Consider the following 23893-nt stretch of genomic DNA (forward strand, 5'->3'; position numbering starts at 1 on the left):
TTTTTTCTTTTTTCTTTAGATTCTTGAAATAAGATATTTTATGACACGCTTTGTGAATGTTTAATAGAGATAACGATTCAAAGAAATTAAAACAAAAACTGCACACAAAATTTTCGTTATTAAACGATTTTTTCTCTAATTTTATAACAGCTACTAATAATTTGGGATCTGAGACGTTAAATTGTTTATGCTCACGTTTAGCAGTGCTACTGACTATATTAGTAATCGTTTCACAAGCCCCCAATTCTTTTTTAATGTCTTGAGAGTCAATCTGTATTCCATCGTACTTCTAAGATTCTTTCTGATAATCCGAGAGTATAGAAATAGGGCATGTCAGTGGTTGCAGGAATCAACTAAAAGAACGTAAAGTACTGCATTTTAAGATGAAGATAAATGACATAGGTACATATATCTGAGAATAAAAATTAAAAAATCAAACACCCTTAAAGGTCGACTAGTGCTAGGTCAAACTAGAGATGATAATATGATATTTTCAAAGTATAAGACTAGACATTTCTTAAATGTTGTAGAAAATTTATTTATATAATTTTATGCTTTATTATTTATTGAATTTGTATTAAATATTTGATGTTGGCATAACGTATTTTTATTACATCTATATACATAAAACAAAGTCGGGTTAGTTACACCATTTATAACTCGAGAACGGCTGGACCGCTTTTCACGATCTTTGATTTTTTGGATTTGTCTTAGCCACGAATAGCAGAATAACCATTAAAACATCGGATAAATCACGGAAAAAATAAATTATGAAGAAAATTATTTTCTCATACATTTTGACATTTTGAACAATGAACCTCGTGCATTCGAAAATAAAAGAAAATCACAAAAAAATTAAATCCGTATATAACGCCATCTCTGATACATGACAGAAACGATAATCAAGAAACAAACAAACAAACAAAAGAAAGAATGATAGTCGAAATGTCTAACTGTCAATGGTGTAGTGTGCCCAACATTTCGTGCTTCATGTCAAGAGCTCAATTTGCTTGAAAACGATACTCATTGGGATATGACAATCGCTGAAGCAATTAATTCTACATCTCCAAATCAGATACGCACATTATTTTCTATCATTATTTCGACATGCTTTCCATCGAATCTACCTGAACTGTGGAAAAAGTACAAGGATGACATGTCAGAAGACATTTTACATCGAATTCGTGTCAGTTCAGGGAATCCCGATCTTAAGGTGAATGACGAGATACATAACCAGGCTTTGCTATTGATCGAATACATGTGTTACCTTATGTGCAACAGTTTTTAGTCAAGTTAGGAATGCCAACGCCACATCGTGGAATGAACGACGCTTTCAATCGAGAATTGGAACGTGAACGTGAATATGATCGAGATGCATTGAACCAATCAGTTCGAACGAATGTATCACTGTTGGACCCCTTAACAGAAAGAAGTGTACGATACGTTAGTGAAATCAATTGATGATGGAAATGGTGGCTTATTTTTCCTCTACGCGCCCGGTGGAACTGGGAAGACATTCCGCATATCATTGATTTTGGCTACTGTTCGTGCGAGATCCGAAAATGCTTGCTAGAAGGATGCCGAACGTCTCATTCAACGTTGAAATTGCCCTTAAACCTTCAAACGACTGAAAAACCGACATGCAACATTGCGAAACACTCAGCAATGGCCAAAGTTTTGGTAGCAAGTAAAATCATCACCTGGGATGAATGCAAAATAGCGCACAAACGCGCATTGAAAGCACTCAATCGAACTATGAAAGATCTGCGCAATGACTCAAGAAGTTTTGGAGGCTCAATAATTCTACTATCTGGCGATTTCCACCAAACACTACCAGTCATTCCAAGACCGACCGCTGCCGATGAAATAAATGCTTGCCTCAAATCATCGATCATCGCTATGTGAAGAAACTTCAGCTGACGACAAACATGCGAGTTGCATTGCTAAACGATCCATTTGCCAAAGATTTCTCCAAACAATTGCTGACTATCGGTAACGGCCATGTTCCTGACGATGAATCGAACGGATTGATTTCGTTTCCGCTGAATTTTTGAAATTTAGTCTCAACTAAGGACGAACTCATCAACAAAGTGTTCCCGAACATCATTGCTAACCACAAAAATCACAATTGGTTGAGTGAACGAGCATTATTGCGGCAAAGAACAAAGACGTGGATCACTTAAACTTCACAATTCAAAATCAAATCGTTGGTCCACTGCATTCCTTTAAATCTATCGACTGTGTAACAAACGAAGACGAACCAACCAACTATCCAACTGAATTTTTAAACTCATTGGATCTGCCTGGCTTGCCACCGCACAATTTACAACTGAAGGTTGGCTCGGTAGTCATCATGCTTTGAAATCCGAAGCAGCCAAAACTATGTAGCGGAACGCGTTTGGTGGTGAGAAAACTCATGGGCAATGTGATTCACGCGACGATAATCGAAGGAATGTTTAAAGGTGAGGAAGTTCTCATTCCGAGAATTTCGATGATCCCAACCGATATCCTATTCGAGTTTAAACGAATTCAATTCCCAATTCTTCGTGCATTCGCCATAACGATCAACAAATTACAAGGCCAATCCTTGAGTGTTTGTGGCCTAAATCTATAAAATGAATGTTTCTCTCACGGTCAATTGTACGTAGCATGTTCATGTGTCGGCAAACCATCTGCTTTATTCGTTTTCGCACCTGACAACAAAACGAAAAATGTCGTATATCACAAGGTGCTTCAACGAAGGGAATCGACCCGAGTGCAACCCATCCAGCAAATAATTTAACAGAAAGTAGTGCAACAATACTATGCGAATCATTTCGATTCGCTTCAATAAAGCAAATGCCTTGCTGCCACGTGAATTACATTCTTTTTTTTTCTTTTGACCATGTCCGATCCTAATAGGATCATATGGGCCATAGCCAGAGTAAAGGTTTGTATTAACAGATTTTATTTTTACGAGAAATGGATGTCAGCCACTTGCTCAACCTATTAGGACCATACTCTGACTCATGTACGAATTAAAAACAATATGTGAACTTGCCAGACCCAGGATTCGAACCTGGGACCCTCGACACTATACACCGGCGCTTAATCCACGCAGTCATCGTGGGTGTACAGTTCAATGTAATTAAAATACTTTTCATTTTGATTTGATTTTTGCACATTTATTGAACTTCTTCATTTTGAGTATTCATTTTAACTTAATAAAAAACTGAATTTAATTCAGCTAATAAGTTAACACAATTCATTCATTCATCATTCTGAGGCGGTACAAAGTTCGCCGGGTCAGCTAGTATAATAATATATTTTAAACCTCTCGATCTAATGGTTTCAGTACATTAATGTGCCATGGAGATTTCACTTTTAAAAATTATTAATTTTTCAACGCATTTATAAAGCTATTAGTAAAATTGTTGTTAGTGTTATATACTTGATAAAATAATTACGGTATAAAATTATATATATTATAAGTGTGAAAGCAAAACTGACACAGTCTAACAAGAATTACGAATGCTGATTAATTTGTAATAATTATCGACCCTAGAAGAGGTAGTATTTTTTTAAATACGCCATATCTTTTGGTGGACTTCCTCATTATACTTAGCGCTCTATTCGCTTCAAACAGACTTCGGACATGTGCTCGTCTGGAATGTCATTTTTTTGTCAAAAAGTAACTCAAACGCATTGGGGTTGTATTCATATAATAATGTTTATAAATGCGTGTATTATGAAAGTGCGTGTATTATTACTAGCCAAGTATCAACAAAGCAATGGCATGTCTATGTTATTCAAAGTTAAAAAAAATACAACCTAACATTCCGACATCTAAATGAATATTTTTAACGAATGATACCAATAAAATTAAACCTTCGTATTTTTTTTACTTTTTTAAAAATAAAAAATAAATTATTACGATTTGTTTTTTAGTTCGCGTAAACTACTATGCTTTATTTTTTTTTCCAATCGTTCAACAACAAATTATTAATATCATTTTGTTCATCACCTTAATTTTTCATAATAAAAAATACACTAATCGGCCAAATACCAATATTCCACTATTGCCAATACTAACTAGTGCAGCGCTATGGGTATTATGTATGGCAACATTAAAATTTTATAAGTATAATCAGTTTAATTGCATAGATCGAAAAAACGATTTTAGAATCTCTTTAATTATTTAAGATAATAGTAGGTAGATATCTATATTTTTTTTACATATAATTAATTTCCTTTTTGATATTATGTGCGCTGGCTGGATACGTACGCTATGAATCAAAATGTAGGTATCAGGCGAACATACTATTCTAGGACGTGTACAATTCTGTAGCGCTCTAATGCATTTATTTATAATGTTCTATATTTGAAATAATATAGGCAATGGCGTCACCTCTTAAATTAGTTAGTACATGTATCTTCTTGATATTTCTAAGCGCCTGGTATAATGAAATCAAATCAAAAAGTATGAGAGACAGTAAGTATGCGATGAGATGTTCAATTTGATTGACGGAGCTCTAACGGTCTAATGTTAGATGCATTTGCAAATAATGATAATATTGCATTCGTGTTACAGGTACAAATACCTCTTGGATGTTCTGACCGCCTGATACACCGACACTAAATCAAAAAGTATCCGTATCCTATTTGGCAACTGACCAAAATAAATCAGGTTAATTATCAGAAGGAATATTTGGAGCATCATCAAAAAATAAACTACTAAATTGGCACCCACAATGTGTTCAACAAGATGAGCATGTTCCACTTAAAACCTAGTGAAACCGTTAGAATTTTAGACCACCGGTGAGTGGAATTCGTTGCCCTATCACGCACATTAAAGTATTATTTTTTTCAGTTGCAACACCATTATAATTGTATGTAGGTAAGTACCTGATTTTCTGGGTTGCATTCGGAATAAGAGACACTGCGTTGAAGGTTATCATAATTGGTTTGCTCTACTTCCTCTTGAATAATCTCATTCTCTGAGTCAACCCGCTCGAAGTCAATCTCCGATTTTAAATTGGTAAGGTATTTTGAAGCGATCTAAAAAAATACATTGATTTCATAAATATAAAAGCATAATTGTTGTTTTTATTTAATAAAACGCAATTTTTTTGTAGTACTTATTCCACTTTTAATTAAGAGTTTAGGACTGGTTTCGTCCGCCTCAGAGGGACATTTTCAACTAAATACTGAAATAAGTACTACAAAAAAATTGCGTTTTATTAAATAAAAACAACAATACAATGCAGTTCCACCATGAATTGACAGTTAACAAAATAAAAGAAAATAAAAGCATAATATAAGTGTCTTCTTATGAAGATGTAATATGGTGTACCGAAGAATTGTGTGTGTAATAAAGTGTGTTAGTGGATCAACAGATCTTTGCCTTCTATTAAAAAGTCCTTCTTCGACCATGTCCGATCCTAATAGGATCATATGGGCCTCCACAGAGTAGAGGTTTGTATTAACAGATTTTTGTTTTTACGAGAAATGGATGTCAGCCACTTGCTCAACCTATTAGGTCCATACCCTGACTCACACACATATTGAAAAACAATATGTGTACTTGCCAGACCCAGGACTCGAACAGTTACACCTCAATAAATATGTCCAAAAAAGTCGATTGTTTTCGATCAATAAATACTTTTGTTGCAAAAACTAAGCCTACCTACCATAAAGTTAGTCAATAAAGAAATGAACCTAATGACAAAAAATCTGTGATAGCATAGTCATTTCGTTAGTACGAAATATATAATTACAATCCTTTGTTAAAATATGTATGTATATATATTGAATTTCCGCCCATCCACGTACCATTACATGTGCTTAATTTAGTTTGTAAATATACTCCACAATATAACTCATAACACTTTAAAAGCATGGATAATTAATTACAGACATTTTCAAATACATTATATTATATTTGCCTTGATTTATCTGTCTGTAACGCTCGGCAACAGCACAGCACACACACTCTTTTTCCTGTTTGCGCATTACATGTTGAAAGCATCGAGCCCAACTACAAGAATTTTGATTGGTGACACTGCTACCCGGTGTATAGAAACTAGTTATTATAATACTTATCTAGAAAAACACTTGGCTTGAATCCTGTTTCACACGTAAGTAAGTACCTACCTAAGTAGTGATGTGAAAATCCCGGGAATTTTACAATAATTTTACTTGCTCGATCATATCAAATGTTTCGGTACCTTCGTATTGAACATAAGACCACATTTTATTTCGTAATTCGCTACTCCTCACACATTAAACAATAATACTAAATACTTGAGATGAAACATTGCTCTAAAATAGTAAATGTGCAGAACAAAACATCGTTGTAGATGCGCACAGTACTGGGATTAATAATATGTAACACATTTATGAGACACACTTAATGAATGTCAATAATAAAACACCAAATATACGAAATAACAGGGAGTCCTTTTCGCAAATCTAGTACCTATCCAAAAACCAAGCACCGAAGAAGCTAAAATCTAAACATTGATATATTATGTAGCGTTTTGTTCGTTACGATAAATTTATATAAGACATATTCTTACATAATACGCTGTATTCAATGGTATAACAATAACGGAACCAAAAAGACATGATCACTTACAAACACGATATATGTATATTACACAATATTGTATAAGTATAAATGCATAAGTATGTATAAGTATGTATAAGTAATGTATAAGTATAAGTATTGTATAAGCACCTGATTTATTGGCTCGCATTTTGAATATGAGCAGCCAGGTTGCGGATCACTGTCTTCAACAAATTCTTCTTTAAAATCAACTCGTAGAGGGTCAATCTCAGTTTTAATACTGGCAAGGCTGGTTACAGGGCTCTGAAAAACAGGACAGAAGGTATTTTATAATACGAGTTTACGCCTATATTGTTATTATGCGTTGAGCGCAAAAACATGGGCGTTTCTGCATGTGACCTATTATCACTGTTCGACAGTCTCGCTATAATTAATAAACGTCCGACAGCTGTCTTTATATGAATGAGAGTAGTTAGCCTGCAGCCCTAGAGACGCAGAACCTATAGGTAGGTACTTTGTCAAACAATCGTTATTACTTAAGTGTCAACACAGCGGTGTATAAGTGTTATTGCATGTTTCAGTTAGTGAAGTCCAATATGTCACGCAACTGTTTTATTTGCATCATTAAGAAACCACTTCAACATAGAAAAAACATTTGTTTACAATGATTAATAAGTATAGAAAACCTAACCTCAATATTGCCGTAGACATCGTAAGCATTCTCCTGCTTTATACAAATGTTTGTAAGCGGATTGTTTGGATGGATTATTGGCACATCATCTAACCATTGCTGCCCATCTTCAAAAGCATCAAGTTCACGGTTTATATCCATTTTACGAAGTTTAATTGACGCAAAAATGTCACAAGACTCGGTAAGTAGATTGACAGACGTGACAATAGAAAATTGACTAAACTATATTCATCTCTCGGCCATAGACAAAACATCTGCATTGTCACTGCGACAACTTTACAGACGTACAAACTTATCTATAGAATGGCCAAAAAAGGAACTACGAACAATAATAGGACGCCTTTTTGAAAATTTCATTCGAATGTCAGATTTTGTCCAGTTACGAGTCTTGATTGGGTTGTTTTTGACAATGGCTCTCCCATCCCATTCTTCAGATAAGTTTGTAGGTCTGAATGCTGTTGACGATATTCTGAACAAAATCGTTACCTACCTACAACTACATCATAGGTAATATGGTATAATGTATTGTCATGTTATTTTATAACATAACACACTAAGCCAAGGAAGTCTTTACGAGGGCAACACTACGCAATGTTCTTTTATGTTACGGTCCACCGAATTAGTCTTTGTTTCGAATTAGTCTTTGTTTCGAATTAGCTTTTGGGTATTTGTTCTTATTTATTTAAATATTGCATCGCATTAGGTGCTCGTGATTCACTTAAGTAATTTTACTTCTCTATACACTGTAGCCCGCAAGTTATCTTATTTATTAATATACAATTGTTGAAATTTCTCTACTTGCTTTTCATTTAATTTTCCTTATCACTATTGTCTCTATGCATCAACATAGAGTGGCGCTCAAATCCGAGATATTTATATTTATTCCATCTTTATGTACTTTATTATAATACAGGAACATCCAACGAATGAGTATAGTAACCGGACAGGTAACTGAGGTCTTAGAGGTAATTGTCAAGCCATCCACGACCCTGCCTCCTATTTCCCCGAGTCTCATGCTTATCCCTATCCTATATCCCCATCCATACCTATCCCATCCCCCTGTCAAAATCAATCCATGATATTGGCGCCCCACGTTGGGCGCCAATATCATGGAAACGATTTTGACATGGGGATTTAGGAAGGATGGGATGGATGGGGATAGGTATGGAATGTGACAATTGATCAGATTGTGACGTAAGGAAGAGAGGAGTGGTTATGGGATATGGAACGGGATAGGATAGGGATAAGCATGAGACTCGGGGAAATAGGATGCAGGGTCGTGGGTGGTTTGACTTTTACCTCTAAGACCTCAGTTACCTGTCCGGTTACTTTACTCACTCGTTGGATGTTCCTGTATAATAATAAAGTACATAAAGATGGAATAAATATAAATATCTCGGATTGAGCGCCACTCTATGTTGATGCATAGAGACAATAGTGATAAGGAAAATTAAATGAAAAGCAAGTAGAGAAATTTCAACAATTGTATAATTAATAAATAAGATAACTTGCGGGCTACAGTGTATAGAGAAATATAATTACTTAAGTGAATCACGAGCACCTAATGCGATATAATATTTAAATAAATAAGAACAAAGACCCAAAAGCTAAGTTCGAAACAAAGACTAGTTCGGTGGACCGTGACATAAATGAACAATAAATACCAATTACAAAAAGGCTCTTCAGCCTTTTCGCTGCCCTCGATTCCTTCCAGGGCGGAATCGAGGAGTGCGTCTTCGAACGTGTGGGAACCGTGGAGTTCCTCCGATCTCCTGGCGTGGGGGGGACGTCCTTCAGATGGCCATCGTCCTCGTCTCCAAAACGTCAGGAAATCGAAAGCCCTGTGCCCAGGGTCCGAGGCTCGGAACTGGCTAAGACGTCTGCTTCCTTCGAACGATCAAGACTGAGAGATCGACTCCTGCTTCACCTTCGTGTAAAAAGCCCGCTATCTCGTATAGCGCCGGAAATAGTGTCACGAACTCCGTACAAACTATCCCGTGCGCAGGCGCGATCCGGTCGTACTTTTGCGTAGTGTTGCCCTCGTAAAGACTTCCTTGGCTTAGTGTGTTATGTTATAAAATAACATGACAGTATCTACGATAGTACAAAATAAATCATACCATTTTATGCGTACCATAAATATATATTATATAAGTACTTATGTATATCAATAATAGTTCGATGCTGCTCCCTTTGCTGCATAGCTAACCATATTTAATTAAAATGATATTCGAAACTCCTTCAGGTAAATCGTAGGTAATTTACCAATCGTCAACATAAAGGTGATAAATGGCATAGTAAATTGATTATAATTAAAAAAACATGTCGAGTATTATATTACATTGTCTTGCAAGCACATTTCAAAACACCAACAGAATTTTTTGTGCTTTGTCAAAACCAGTAGATTTAAATAAGTACCTACCTACATTTTAAAATAATTATCGTCCGCATCTGTTAGTTGGTAGGTATCATTAATTATATTTTCGGCACGCGCGAATGCTTCCGAGATGCTATTTAACAAGACTACTCGGCTTACGTCGTCTGAATCGGAAAACAAATCTCAAACGATAAGAAAATTACATTTCACTAAAACTAACCTCAAATGAGCACATGTCACCGTCGACATTCTCTTGTTTTATATTACAAATGCCGTCGCCTGAGCTGTTTGGACGTAGTATTGGCTCGTCACCCATTGCTGCCATTCTGAATAAGATCCAGTTTAACCTGCTTCGCGTTTCACATCCATTGCTACGTGTTTAAAACAAATGGACAATGTAAATTATTGGCAGTCGTTAGACGTTTGGTCTTATGTAAAAATTGAATTGTATTGCCAGTAATTATAAAAGAAACACCAATGAATTAATATTCAACTAGGCCATATAAACTAATGAAAGGAGTCTTACATACCGATAAAATTCTTCTTATTCATGTTGACTTTGAAGTCCTTGGGATAGGGTTGGCTCTTTCTTTTTCGCGTGAAGTGTTATTCTACAATTTATTACTTTTTCTTGTCGTTAAGTTTGTCATGTCTCCTTTTTATGTACTGGTCATACCCGCCCAGCGCGTCACTTTCTATAATCACGGCTGCCATATTGGTTCATGATTAACAGTAGTTGTTCATGTGACTCGATAATCTTAGAGAAATAACATTTTTCAAAGCGTAAAATGGACGTAAAACGTGAAGCAAGTGACTTCCAACCTGATGCAGATGAGGAACATCGGTTCGATGTGTCCTTACAGGGAAATAACCCAGAATTCAATACTCGCATCAAACAAGAGTATGTTAATGATCCCTGCCACGCTGCCGAGGTTAGTTTTTCAAAGGATATTTATTATAAAAACTGCCTACCTGATAAATTATTAGTGATAGTTTTTTTTCCAATCATTATATTTGTGTAGGTAATAAATAATATTGTAATTCAGACAATCAACATAGTATAATGACGCCAGCGATATCAGTAAACAGGAATAAAGTGTATTATCGTCATAAGAAGACATTGATATCCTTTTTTATTTATAAAATCAATGATTTTTTTTAGATCCCTTCAAATCACCTTACAACTGTAAAATTGGAGAATGATTTTGAGCTGGTTGGCTCAGAGAATGAGATTGTTCAACATGATGTAGAGAAAAGCTATTATGATAACCCTCAACCTACTTATTCCGAATGCTACACAGATCATCAGGTATACAACAATTTATTAATATTAAATAATCTACATACCTACGATCATAACGGTAACACAGAAAAAATATGCGCTAAAGGGCAACGAATTCGATTAGATGAAGCGAAAAACTGACGTTTTCTAAGAGAGTTTCCTAAACTTTTCTGCGATGGAACACTTTGCAAACCCGTAATTTTTGATGTAACACTTTGTCTATTTTATGTATGGTAGGTAAATTCAATCAATAAAAAATGAGAAAAAGAAAAATTTGGCACTTTTAGCAGTAGACTGTAATTTGAGGATGCTGATGGACGGATTACGGAACTAGGAGGTAGGGGGTTTACACAGGATACCAGACACGAAACTTTTTATGTTGAGAGGGCTGTCGTTCGCCGGAGTCAGTTCGGTGTTCACGTACTCACGCACGGTTCGGTATGCAACTCTCACGGTTTCACTTGGTTTTTGGAATGAATGATGATGGAAAGTTCAAGATGGATGATAGACGCGACGTTCGCTCAAACCGTATCAGATTTAGCACCGACGGTCGAATATAATAATATGTATTTTGAGTCACTCTGTTGTTAACGCGACCTCATTCGTATCGTATCAGACAGAGCGCGATAGCCTTAACAAGCCTACGTCCATCGGCTGTCTCTAAGTAACTCGTGATAACTAAATGTTATTCGCAATCATGATCGTCTCATGATCCGTACACCCTGGTCTTGCGACAACGATTTGAGTGATTTTGGGATTTTGAATTGTAAATCTTGATATTTAGCACAATATTAAAAAGTTGAATTTTTATCATTGGTATGATGTCGAGCTTGTTCCTAAAACTTGAGTTTGTTGCAGCATCATAGTTGTACTTAATATAATGTGGCAATACCTACTATAAAGTGTTATCCTTTGTCTATGACACAAAAAAATCATTGTCTACTATCACGGAAGTCAAATACCGGTGTCAATATCGCTTCCACTTCATTAGTGACTCGATAATCTTTGAAAACGAACGCTTTCAAATCGTAAAATGGACGTTAAACGTGAAACAAGTGACTTCGAACCTGATGCAGATGAACAACATTGGTTCGATGTCTCCTTACAGGGATATAATCCAGAGTCAAATACTTACATCAAACAAGAGTATGATGGTTATCCCTGCCACGATGCCGAGGTTAGTTTTTCAAAGGTATTTTATTCTCTCTCATGGTAAACATTCTCCAGTGAATCAACAACTGATAACGCCAACTATATATTTATATAAAGAGGAATAAAGTATATTGCCGAAAGAATTACTTATGTAGATATTTTGGAAATCGAATTAGGAATTTATCAATAGCCGTAGAATGAAACTATATAACACGTAATACACGTAAATATGTACCTACTGGGTAAAGTATTCGAATAGCATTGGAGGACTGATAAAATAAGTTGTGAGAGAGTGCTACCTACTTTAAATGCAACCATTGTCAAAAAATGCACTTTAAACAATTCAACGCCATTTGGTTAAGCGCTCAGATAACATAAAACAGCTCAAATCCAGCCGTTGTATATCCCGTTGAACAACCATTCGTTCCGATTCTTCAAAGTGAATAAATGAAAGCCGATGTTTTATTAATAAAAACAAAACGAACAACTTGACAATGTTGAATGTTTTAGTAGGTACCTACGTAAACATTGTGTTTGCTATGGTTTTATACTGCCATGATTCGGGCCATTCTGAATCCCATGTACACTGGATGTACCTACCCCTAAGTTGTTATCCATGCGACATTCTGTAGGGGTGAGGGGGGCGCCTTCAGCCACTTTTCACAAGACTATTTTTCACACATAAAAATGAGTTTCTCTAGTAGTTTATACATTTAACTAACTAAGAAAATAGTTTAAATTTTTTAAGTTAAGTTCATCATAAAAATATATGCTGTAGAAAAAAATGCCGGCTATGGGCCATTTCATTTTTCAGCCATTTCATGTTTCAAAGGGGTAGATTCGGCCACTGTAAAATTGTAAGGTTAATTGAAAAAATAGATAAAATAATGTCAATCTTTATTTTAAATGATTTGTGGAATATAGAAAAATATAAAACAGGACATAATATGTATGATATTATTTATTTTTATATTAAAATTAGAAAAATCATACATAAATGTTCATGATTGCATTGTTCCTGCTGTTCCATTTGCCTGTACAGGTTGCAGCGATTTCGCAACAACGTCATTGCGATTTATAGATGCGATATCGTCTATTAATGGATATAAGAATTTATACGAAGTTGGTCCCTTACACACTTACAGCATAAACATATGATCACATAATCAGGATCCATTTTCTCAATCACATTTCCCACATAATAAACACTGGTAGACTTCGTCAAAAATTTGATTATCAAATAATCCTCTTTTTCGATCACTTCATCGTCCAACATTCCCCTATCACATAAGAGTATATCGTCCTATTCTGCACTCGCTAGACATAATGAATCATCTGACTTAAGCATCATGTCAGAATCAAAATCACTAGAGGAGGATGAATATTTAGGTCTTTTATTCTTTGAAGAAGTATTTGAAAAGATGTTTCTCATGGTATATTTCTTTTTCTTCCCATTCTAACCATCTGAAACAACATTAAAGTAATGTTAACATCTTTTAGGGGCAGATTTACCCATGCTGATTGTATCCCGGGGGTTATTGCTGAATGTGCCCCGGGTACTGTATTTTTAAGAAAAGTTGTGTATATACCAACAGCGAAAAGGTGAAGTTAAATTTATGATATAAAAGTGTTCGTTTTTTAACACTCTGTTTAATCGAATAAGTAAAAAAAAATACAAAACTCAAGTACAAAACACAAATCACAATATTAGCTGCAGTGAAAATCTTAATTTGAGTATAAAAAACACACTTTATTTTATTATATTTTTTCCAATGTAGAAAAAACTCCAGCGACAACCTCAGATGACAAACGGAAGTATTGTCAGTAATAATATATTTTTTTCCCAATTAATATTCTACAAGGTTAGGAAATAGCATGCATGACTGAATGCGAGAATATGCTGAAACCGCCTCCCTTTCCTTACTTTCACTTCTAGCATGTTTCTTCATGCAGTGACTGCAGGCGAAACAAAGGCCCGCACATGAATCGTGATTTCCGACAATTAATAATTTTTGCCAGTATCTAAAATTAATTCAATACCTACCACACTTGACACTTGTCTCTAAAACAGAAACACATTGACTGAAATGTCAACTTGAGATGAGTATCATGAAATTCTAACCTGCTATAGCTCGTTATCTACGAGAACACAAATTTAATTGTCGGATGCATTTTTATTTTAAATGTATAAAATATAATCACTGCTCCATTGCACCCAACGATGGCCGACTTATATTATAGGTAGCGCAATAATATATCGATAAAATGACTAATAAATCGTCAACACCTAATAATAGATCATTAGTAATTATAAACAATAAAAATACTGCACTCAAGAGGTGTCAAATCGTCCATTTTGGGAACAATGGTAACGAATTGGGAATTAATGGAGCTAACTATCGAGTTGATATATCTATCATATCAGTGTTTAAATAAAAGTTATCATTTCAACAAATAATTTTCAATAATATTCTTACATGATACCTATTTTTTTATTATATTATTTTTTAACTATTACATGTCAACAAGTAAACCCACTTAATATATATTTGTATACACACGTACCCATACCTATATCCACACCTACATACATAATGATTGTATATTGTAAATAAACCATCATATTATAGGATATAGCAATGGGCTATTAGGAAAGCTAAGTTGATCATTCAAGATAGGTAGGCTCGTCGGTAGGGTGTGTTATTATTAAAATGTACAATATATATGACAATATTCGTAATAAAATAATTCAAGGTACATTCTCTTCATTTTTTTTCAGCCCGGAGCACACGAAATTCCTAAGATACAAGCCGCAATGCCGAACAATGCAATTACAATTCACGAACATGACATTAAGCAGGAAATAGTGAATGCTGCCGATAAAGAAATATGTTTAAAATTGACAAGAGATTCCTTTTATCTGAACAATTTTGTATGCAACGTGTGTTGTGCATTTTTCTCTTCAAAAAAAATTCTGACCTACCACATGTGTATGCATGACGTATCTCTGACTTATGATGAAGTGGCTCTGCTTCGAGCACAAGCCTTTCAAGAGTTTGGTGAACGCTCGGATTCGTCAATGTTTAATAACGATTCACAGGTATGTCCCATTGCCATTGCTACCTTTCTTATTTTATATTTGTAATTTTAACACTTCGGAATTGAATGAAATATATATGGTTGCGTTTTTCATAGTGGACTGTAATAATTGATTAGTGGAATGATTGTGATGGTGGATGTGGATGGTGAGAGGGCACGGTTAGACGTAGAATGCCAACCACTGACCTTTTATGATGTTCTATGATCCTATTAAAGCTGATCCTTGGTGCATGCTCTCTCGTCCTTGCACAGTACAATTTTGACGAATGATATGCCAAATGAGGAAACACCCTGTACCGGTAACACGTATACAAGTGGTTTGATTAACGGAGTTTGCACTGAGACTTGGTTGAAACTATGGCTTCCACGACGATTGCACTGGACACGCTCGTGGTATGCACTTTATTTTTTGAATCAGTCTGTATGTTAAAATTACTCAATAAAAGACGGTATAGCTGTAATAAGCCTACACGCGCCCGTTGTCATAAGGTAACTGAATGTTATTCAATATATGACAATAGCTGAGATTTGAGGTGGAGAGAAGTATTGGGAAACAGAGCCACCATAATTGGCCCGATCAATTCTTAAAATATATAGAAATCACCTATTTCTTTATTTACTTAAGTCACCAGTTTCACTGTAATTCATATTTATACCCTCCTTCATAATCAACTTAATGCTGAATAAAATGATTATCTATCTCTTGCTACTCACGTGGCTTTGGTACATTATTTTTTTGACAGTGGTTACAGAGGCTTTGTGGACAACTAATTATAACCTCTTCACTGACTTCGTATGTCACCGTCTCATATTTAAACATCATTGAGTGAACAGGGAACATAGAATTAATGGGAACTAAAATACCTAACGGGTGTGGAATAACAGGCAACCTATCTTGAATGTAGAATAATATGGGATAAAGTTAAACACGTGTCAATAATACGTCATTTTAAGCTTGTCCTTCGTTCTGACAACTGCTCTCGGTTTATGCACTGACGCTCATTTAAATTGCTACACACACTAAGTTTCCTCCACTTAGAGGTGTCCTTATGGCGTTATATGCATAATTATATTCATAATATTATTTTGTTTTATTTAAAATTAATTTATAATGCGTATGAATTGACATTGACAGTTCAAACATTAGCAGATTAGTACTGTTGACAATATGCTTGTTACCATTATATCTTAATGGAGTTTGCCGTCAGATAACGACAGAAACCATGCCCACATTGCAAAGTGTAAGAGCCGAGACCCTTCAAATGTGTGGTCGAGCTTCACACCTAATGTCGGTCTTCTAAAAATAATCTTGATTTTACAACATGTTTTGTTTTTCAGAATATTGTTTCAGACCCGACAATTATAACATTGACGACAGATACTCAGCTAATTGACATCAAGACTGAGCTAATTGAAGATATTTATGAAGATCCGCAACAGGGTTGTTCTTATTCGGAACAAGTGAATCGGGTAAGTTCCTACTTTAATACTTTTAATTAATACTGATCGTGTGATGGTGTGGAATGATTGTAGAGATGGAATGAACTGTAAAACATTCGAATATTTTGATATTGTTAGCTGTCACTAGTAGGTACCATAGAAATAATAAAGCAATTCGCATAGGTACCTACTTAATAATTTTTAGATTTTTCGTCTTTCCTGCAATTAAGAGCAATACAATATCAACACCTATTTAGTATAGGTACTATTCGTAAAACATACCTATTGTTGAAGTAGGTACCTACTTTAAATATAGGTATCTGCTGGGTAAACTACCAGTTACAGTACAGTACAAACTACAGTACCAAACACGCGCTTTAACATGATCTTATTCCCTACTTCAATAATCGTTTGTCAATTTATGGCTACGGCCTCATGTTGTAGCTTAGCCACTGGGAAATGCAAATAGAAATGGCGTATTTCAAAAAAATACTACCTTATTCTTAGGTCAATAATTATTGTATAGCAAAGCTATATATTATGATATATATATATATATATATATATATATTATAAAGCAATCATTATTCATAGGATGTTTATCACACTTGAATGGTCAAAGACATAGGTTATAATCAGTACCTTTAGAATTTACTTCAAATGTGTTAATCGTGCCCATTTTTTGTGTAAAAATGCCTAATTTTTATCAAATTTGAGATCACAAAGAATATGAAATATATTTTTTTATCGAAAATATTTCACGAAGTATATAATGTTAACATTCATTTCACTAATGGGTTTGTAAATGCGTTTAAAAAATTTTAAATGTAAAAAATCTTAACACCACTTCACATGGACTTACTGAAATATGACTATATTCTAAAACATTAGAGCGACAGGTTTAAAAGAATACTTTTTTATGTAATAAAAATACTTTATCTAAAATAAATCTAAATATTTAATATAGTCATCAAATGTTTAAAATAAATATTAGGGATAATAAGGCTTTAAAATTATATAAATAGATTATCTCCATCGTTTAAGGAATTTCCAGGGTTATGCTCTGAAAATAACATAAAAGCTCCATTTTGACCTTCGCTGAACATGTGGACTGTTAAGTGATATTATTAATTATTATCAGTAGGCAGGTGATGCAGTTTATATCTAACGAGGTACATAAAACTATTAAATTTTACTTTTTTTCAATTTAGATGCTTTTAATTGAAACTGGAATTATCACACATTTTAAACAACTCATCATTACGAAGTCAAGTAACAGGTTAAAAGATGCGGGAAATCGTATACTTATTTCAAGAAGTTGATTTCAACGAAAAGTATGTAGCTGATACAAAACCTCTAAGCAAACATAAGAACTCTAATCCCGGTTTCTCTTTTTTATGATGTATACCTGTAATTCAATTACTTACAAAATATTCTATAAATTTAAACAAGATAGTGTGACTTCCACTTAAGAAAAGTACCTACTAGTCTGCTGCTTAAATAATATGTAGGTCAACAGCGAATATATTTAGCTAGGGATAGGATGCTCTGATAAACATATATGGACGACTTGTTTTTTTATAAATCCTCACAAGCTGAAATGAATTTATTATCTAGTCAGATTCCATATTATTATAGTTCTATTTTAAGTCTTTATAATATATTTAAATCCCATGCGAATTGACTTGAAATAAAAATACTGATCAACATAAGTACCCATTTTCCTCTAAATTTTATTCACCATGCTTGTCAAGATTCCTATGTGTATTATTAGGATGTTTGATTTTTTATATATTATTCTCTCATACAGCTAAGTCATTTGCTTACATGTTAATGCGATATTTCATCTTCTTTTAGTTGATTTCTGCAACCACTGCCGTGACCTATTCCGGTAGTCTCGGATTGTCAGAGAGAGAAGTACAAGAGCCATACGACGAAATACAGATTGACTATCAAAACATTAAAAAAGAATTGGAAATAAATGAAACGATTACTAATATAGTCAGTCACACTGCTAAACGTAAACATATACACTCTACCATCACAAATCCCGAATTATTAGTAGCTGTTATAAAGTTGGAGAAAAAATCATTTAATAAGAAAAATTTTGTGTGCAGTTTTTGTTTTGATTTTTTTGCCTCGCTTACTCAATTGAATCTTCACAAAACGTGTCATAAAAAATCAATAGCGGAGACCGTTATTTATGTAAGCATGCGATCCGAATTCAAGAATCAAAATAAAATGACTCAATCTGGTAAAAAAACATTTAAATGTAATCAATGTGACTACTACAGCATTCATTCTGGCAATTTTAAAGTACACAAAATGAATCACTCTCGTGTAAGGCCATTTAAGTGTGACCAATGTCACTACTCATCTAAAACATCTAGTGAAATGAAAACACACAAAATGACTCATTCTAGTGAAAAGCCTTTTAAATATGACCATTGTGATTACTCTTGTATACAATCTGGGGATATGAAAATACACAAAATGACCTATTTCGATGAAAAGCCATTTAAATGTGACCAATGTTATTACTCTTGTAAATTATCTTGTAGAATGAGAAGACACAAAATGACTCATTCTTGTATAAAGCCCTTGAAATGTGACCAATGTAATTACTCGTGTATAAGATCTGATTATATGAAAATACATAAAATGACTCATTCTGGTGAAAAGCCATTTAAATGTGTCTACTGTAATTATACATGTATTACATCCACAAATATGAAAAAACACAAAATAACTCATTCCGGTAAAAGGCCATTTAAATGTGACCACTGTGATTACTCTTGTATACAACCCGGAGTAATGAAAATACACAAAAAGACTCATTCTGGTGAAAAGCCCTTGAAGTGTGACCAATGTAATTACTCGTGTATAAGATCTGATAGTATGAAAATACACAAAATGACTCATTCTGGTGTAAGGCCATTTAAATGTGACCAATGTGACTACTCATCTAAAACATCTGGTGAAATGAAAAAGCACAAAATGACCCATTCTGGTGAAAAGCCATTTAAATGTTACCAATGTGAATACTCTTGTATACAATCTAGGGATATGAAAATACACAAAATGACCCATTCCGATGAAAAGCCATTTAAATGTGACCAATGTTACTACTCTTGAATGAATCTCATAGAATGAAAAGACACAAAATGACTCTTTCTGGTGAAAAGCCTTTGAAATGTGACCAATGCAATTACTCTTCTATCACATCTCATACTATGAATAGACACAAAATGACTCATTTCGATAAAAGGGTTTGATTAAGGGGTACATGGGTAAAACTGGAATTTTCACAATAAACTAAAAAAATGACTAGTCAGCGCCATTTTTAGATTAATTTAGCCTGAACATATCCTTTTCCACAAGCAACGAGTTTTCCACTGTTCAGATGTCAAAATGAGATCCCAGATTGCTTGACATATTAATTCGCTCTTGTTTCAAATTGAATTATAAAATATCTTGAATCTAATATATTAATTAGGTATCAGTGTTATTTATAAATGAAAAAACATTCCTGTTATTCATCAGCTGTCAATATCAGACTAGTCTTTCACACAAAAACCGGTGGTTATTTCGATTTCCAAAAAATGTGTACCATCGATCTATACATTACATTTTGGCCCCTTAGAGTCAAAGAAATCTATCTTAATTTTTCACAATTTTGAGTTACATATGGTACTAAACATTAAATGACACGTTATGTTAAGTGACAAAGAAACTTATCAAAATATTTAATTGATAAAAGATAAGTCAATACAAATCTCCTGCAAATACTTTTTTGTTAATGTCTGTGGAATGTATATTTACTTGTGTTTGGGTCTCCTGTAAAGTAGAGAAAAATGAAATACGATTCTTTGTCTCTAAGGGGCCGAAATTTGTAGAAGGTGTATTATTGCTTATGTATTATTTATCATTTAACTCATCTATCAAAATTAAACCATTCTCTGTGGAAAGACAGCTGGAACTATCGATTTGTAATATCATTTTAAACTCATATTTTTATTAGCAGTATATCCATATATTATGAATAGTGTTTGCTGAAAATAATATGGCTTGTAATGAAACTGACATCAAATAATTCATACGTTTGTAAAATTGATCTTCACATTCTCTTATTATACTCATCACGCGTCTTGTGTAAATAAGCCCTGAAAACAAGGAATATATTATGAAACAATGCCAGTGTGTATAATAAAATATGAATCTTAAAATTGGTTATTTTTTATCTTATTAAATGTCTATAATACTCCAGTTTCGCTTGTCTTTACTTACTATCCATTTTAGAAATCTGGTATTTTAAAAGCCACGTGAAATTATTATATCGTCGATATACTGGCAAACAACGTTTAGTCTAAAAATACAGTTTTGAGATAATTGGCTTTTAAAGTTAGGTCTCCAAGATACTGACATAAACATAAATGCGTTGATCTTTAGTTGATGTTAGTAGAAGTAGAATCGTAACGACATAACTGTATATTTCAGCCTTGTGTCATCCTTTCGTAGTTTGAAATGACGTTAACTGCTCACAAATAAACCGATTTAAAATCCCCAAATTAAGTCCCGCAGTTTACACTGATCGGTCTACCGATTCCTCAGAGTGAGCTGTGGATGATAGAAGTCGACCTGGAAAGGTCATGAACAAATTATGAGTTAGTATTATAAAAGGTATCACGCAGTGTGATTTTTTTAATTGTGCAGGTTTTACTCGCATTACATAAATTCGTTTTACATAAAATGGTTCCTTTAATTCCGAAGATTTTTTTAGTGAAAGCATTATTAAATAGTGATAGATTAAAGATTGTAATTTATTATGGTTTAATTTTTTCATAATATTATTAATAATTGATGCAAGAATAAATTAATATTAAATTAAAACTAAAGACTATTCGACTTGTTTCCAGTGACGACAAATAAATCCTCTACATTCATAGTTCTATAAGGAAACAAGTCAAATGTTTCCTTATAGAAATATGTTTGCCTGCGCAAACTTGTTTGAATGCTGCTTGTCTATAGAAACATTAAACAAAAATATCCTCAAAAAACCCAAAAATATCAGCAGCAAAAAAGAAGGACCTAATTTTATTATGTGATAGCAATGTTATTCCTAGGGTCCATTGGGATGTTTACAAAAATCTTAAAGCAGATTGATACACTTGAATAGTATCTAAATCTTTTATATTTTTTAATATTTTTATAATTATTCTTAAGTCACTTTTATTTTTTACTAAACATTGTTAAAATAAACATTGTCATGTCCCGAATGCCAATTTTTTATATATTTTTATTCACATATCAAAAAGAAGGACCCTATTACAGAGTAATAATGTCATAAAACACTAAAAAACATGATTCCAATTCTAATGGATTTAAGTTTTGTACTATTCCATTTGAGTCGAATTTTGCTACCCGGGTTTCCCCTTTCGGCATCTTCAGGCGCTATTGCACCAATGGCGAAGGGTGGAGGTAGGCTGTTCAGATCCGCCCAGTGACGTCGAAGAATGCCGCCCCTAGGCAGTGCCAAAATGCCGCTCCATTTTGTATACAGTATTTTTTATCATCTTTTCTTGACTCCATTATATAAGAAATCTGTTGTATGGATACACTATTCAAAAAATATATACCACTTAACATACCAAATTAAATTTATAAATATTTTTAATTAGGTAATAAGTTAATAAGTCAGATTTTAATTAAGTATTCACAAAACTGCATGTGTCGTTTATTGTCACCAACGACATCAAAGGGCAACGGAAGTAAACTAGACATCGCGAACACGACAAAAAAATTATAGTCCTGTTAAACTTTTTATGTTAATTAATACATTTTGTTTCCAACCAGTAAGCTCATTTTTAATGGAAGGTTATTTTCGTTATTATTCGAGTAACTGCCGTACCCAAGTGACACTCAATCTGCCTACCCCCACGGAACATCACTGGATCCGCCATAAATAGTGCACACTACCCTTTATTACTCAAACGTATTTGTTTTCATGGAAATAAGATAACAATTTATAGACGGTGTTGGTTAGTTTTTAAAATTCAATTAAACCCTGCGAAACCAAGCCATAATAGATCATAGTGAAAAAAAAATGTTTATCTATAAATTTTCTAAAATTATGTAGTTAAATCATAGAAAACTTTGGATATTTTATAGATAAGTAGTACAATATTTTTTTATCTAGTTTGGTTTAAAAAATGAACCAACAATATGTGTAATATGTATTCTTAATCCAACGAAAACAAATAAGTATGAATGAAAAAGTGTGCACCGTTTTGTCGTATCGCACAAAGTTTAACAAAATTATTATGGTTTGACTTAATCAATGTTTAATTGATTTTAAAAACTAACCATCACTATCTTTAAATTATTTTAGTCTTATGTAGTTCAATAAAAACAAATACAAAAGACTGTCAAAGTTAGATGTATACTATTTATGTTGGATTTTAACAGCCTATCTCCACGCTTCTCCACTGATGTGCACATATAATTAATTCTATAATATTATTGTATACTTAAAAAACCTATGCCTATCTATTGAGTCAAGGATCACAATAAGAATTATTACAAACAAATTATGAATACCTAGTTGAAGTGTTTGTAAAAACCCCTAACTTATCACCTTGTTGGAACAATGGTAATATTTATCTATGATATAAGTCTTTAAAAATATATTAATTAAACCAAAAATATTCAATAATATGCTTACCTGATACTTTTTTTTAATAATAATAATTCAAGTAATTTCTGTTTTAAATCATGAATTTACTACTCGTCCGATAGAATAATGTTAAATAAATCATTTAATATTACAATAAATTAGTTATCTATTTAAAAAAAATAGCCTCATGGTTTCTGAATAATAATTGCGTTAATGAATAGACTGTCACTGGTTTGATTTTTTTTAAATTGTTTCCTTGTAGAATTATGACAAGCTCAATGTGGTTCAAATTTTTTAGTTCAATAAGGAACCACATAAAATGTTTCCTTATAGAACTGTGAACATGTAGATTACACATAAATTCAATATGGAAGTATTTGCTTTTATTAATTATTGATATTTTTTAGAATTTTTTTAAAAATTGGAATTATGTAGCTGTCATGATTCTTTATCACATGGCATTATTAACTCAAAACTGCAAAATTTGAGTTTGTTAGCATTGAATCAGGCATTGCAGATGACAATTCAAATACACACGCAAAACGCCTATGGTCCCACTGTAGAATGATTTACCTATACAACCCACACACTGCTTCTTTCATACTGTTTACATTTTATTGTTTATACAAGAC

At 33.5% G+C, this 23893-nt stretch overlaps 1 long non-coding RNA gene across 1 annotated transcript in view; it reads right to left on the reverse strand.

Moving 5' to 3' along the window:
- Nucleotides 1–326: 326 nt before the first annotated feature.
- LOC147071009 (uncharacterized) overlaps nt 327–23893 on the reverse strand; it is a 42461-nt gene continuing 18894 nt past the window's right edge. The window contains exons 3-5 of the long non-coding RNA XR_015070861.1: nt 6719–6850; nt 4885–5037; nt 327–353 (exon numbers count right to left, since the gene is read on the reverse strand). This is a non-coding gene — a long non-coding RNA (uncharacterized LOC147071009). The remainder of the gene's footprint in view (nt 354–4884; nt 5038–6718; nt 6851–23893) is intronic.

The sequence above is a fragment of the Rhyacophila brunnea genome, unplaced genomic scaffold (genome assembly GCF_057557595.1).
Source record: "Rhyacophila brunnea isolate RB1 unplaced genomic scaffold, BYU_Rbru_1.0 scaffold_201, whole genome shotgun sequence".
Classification (NCBI taxonomy): Eukaryota; Metazoa; Arthropoda; class Insecta; order Trichoptera; family Rhyacophilidae; genus Rhyacophila; species Rhyacophila brunnea.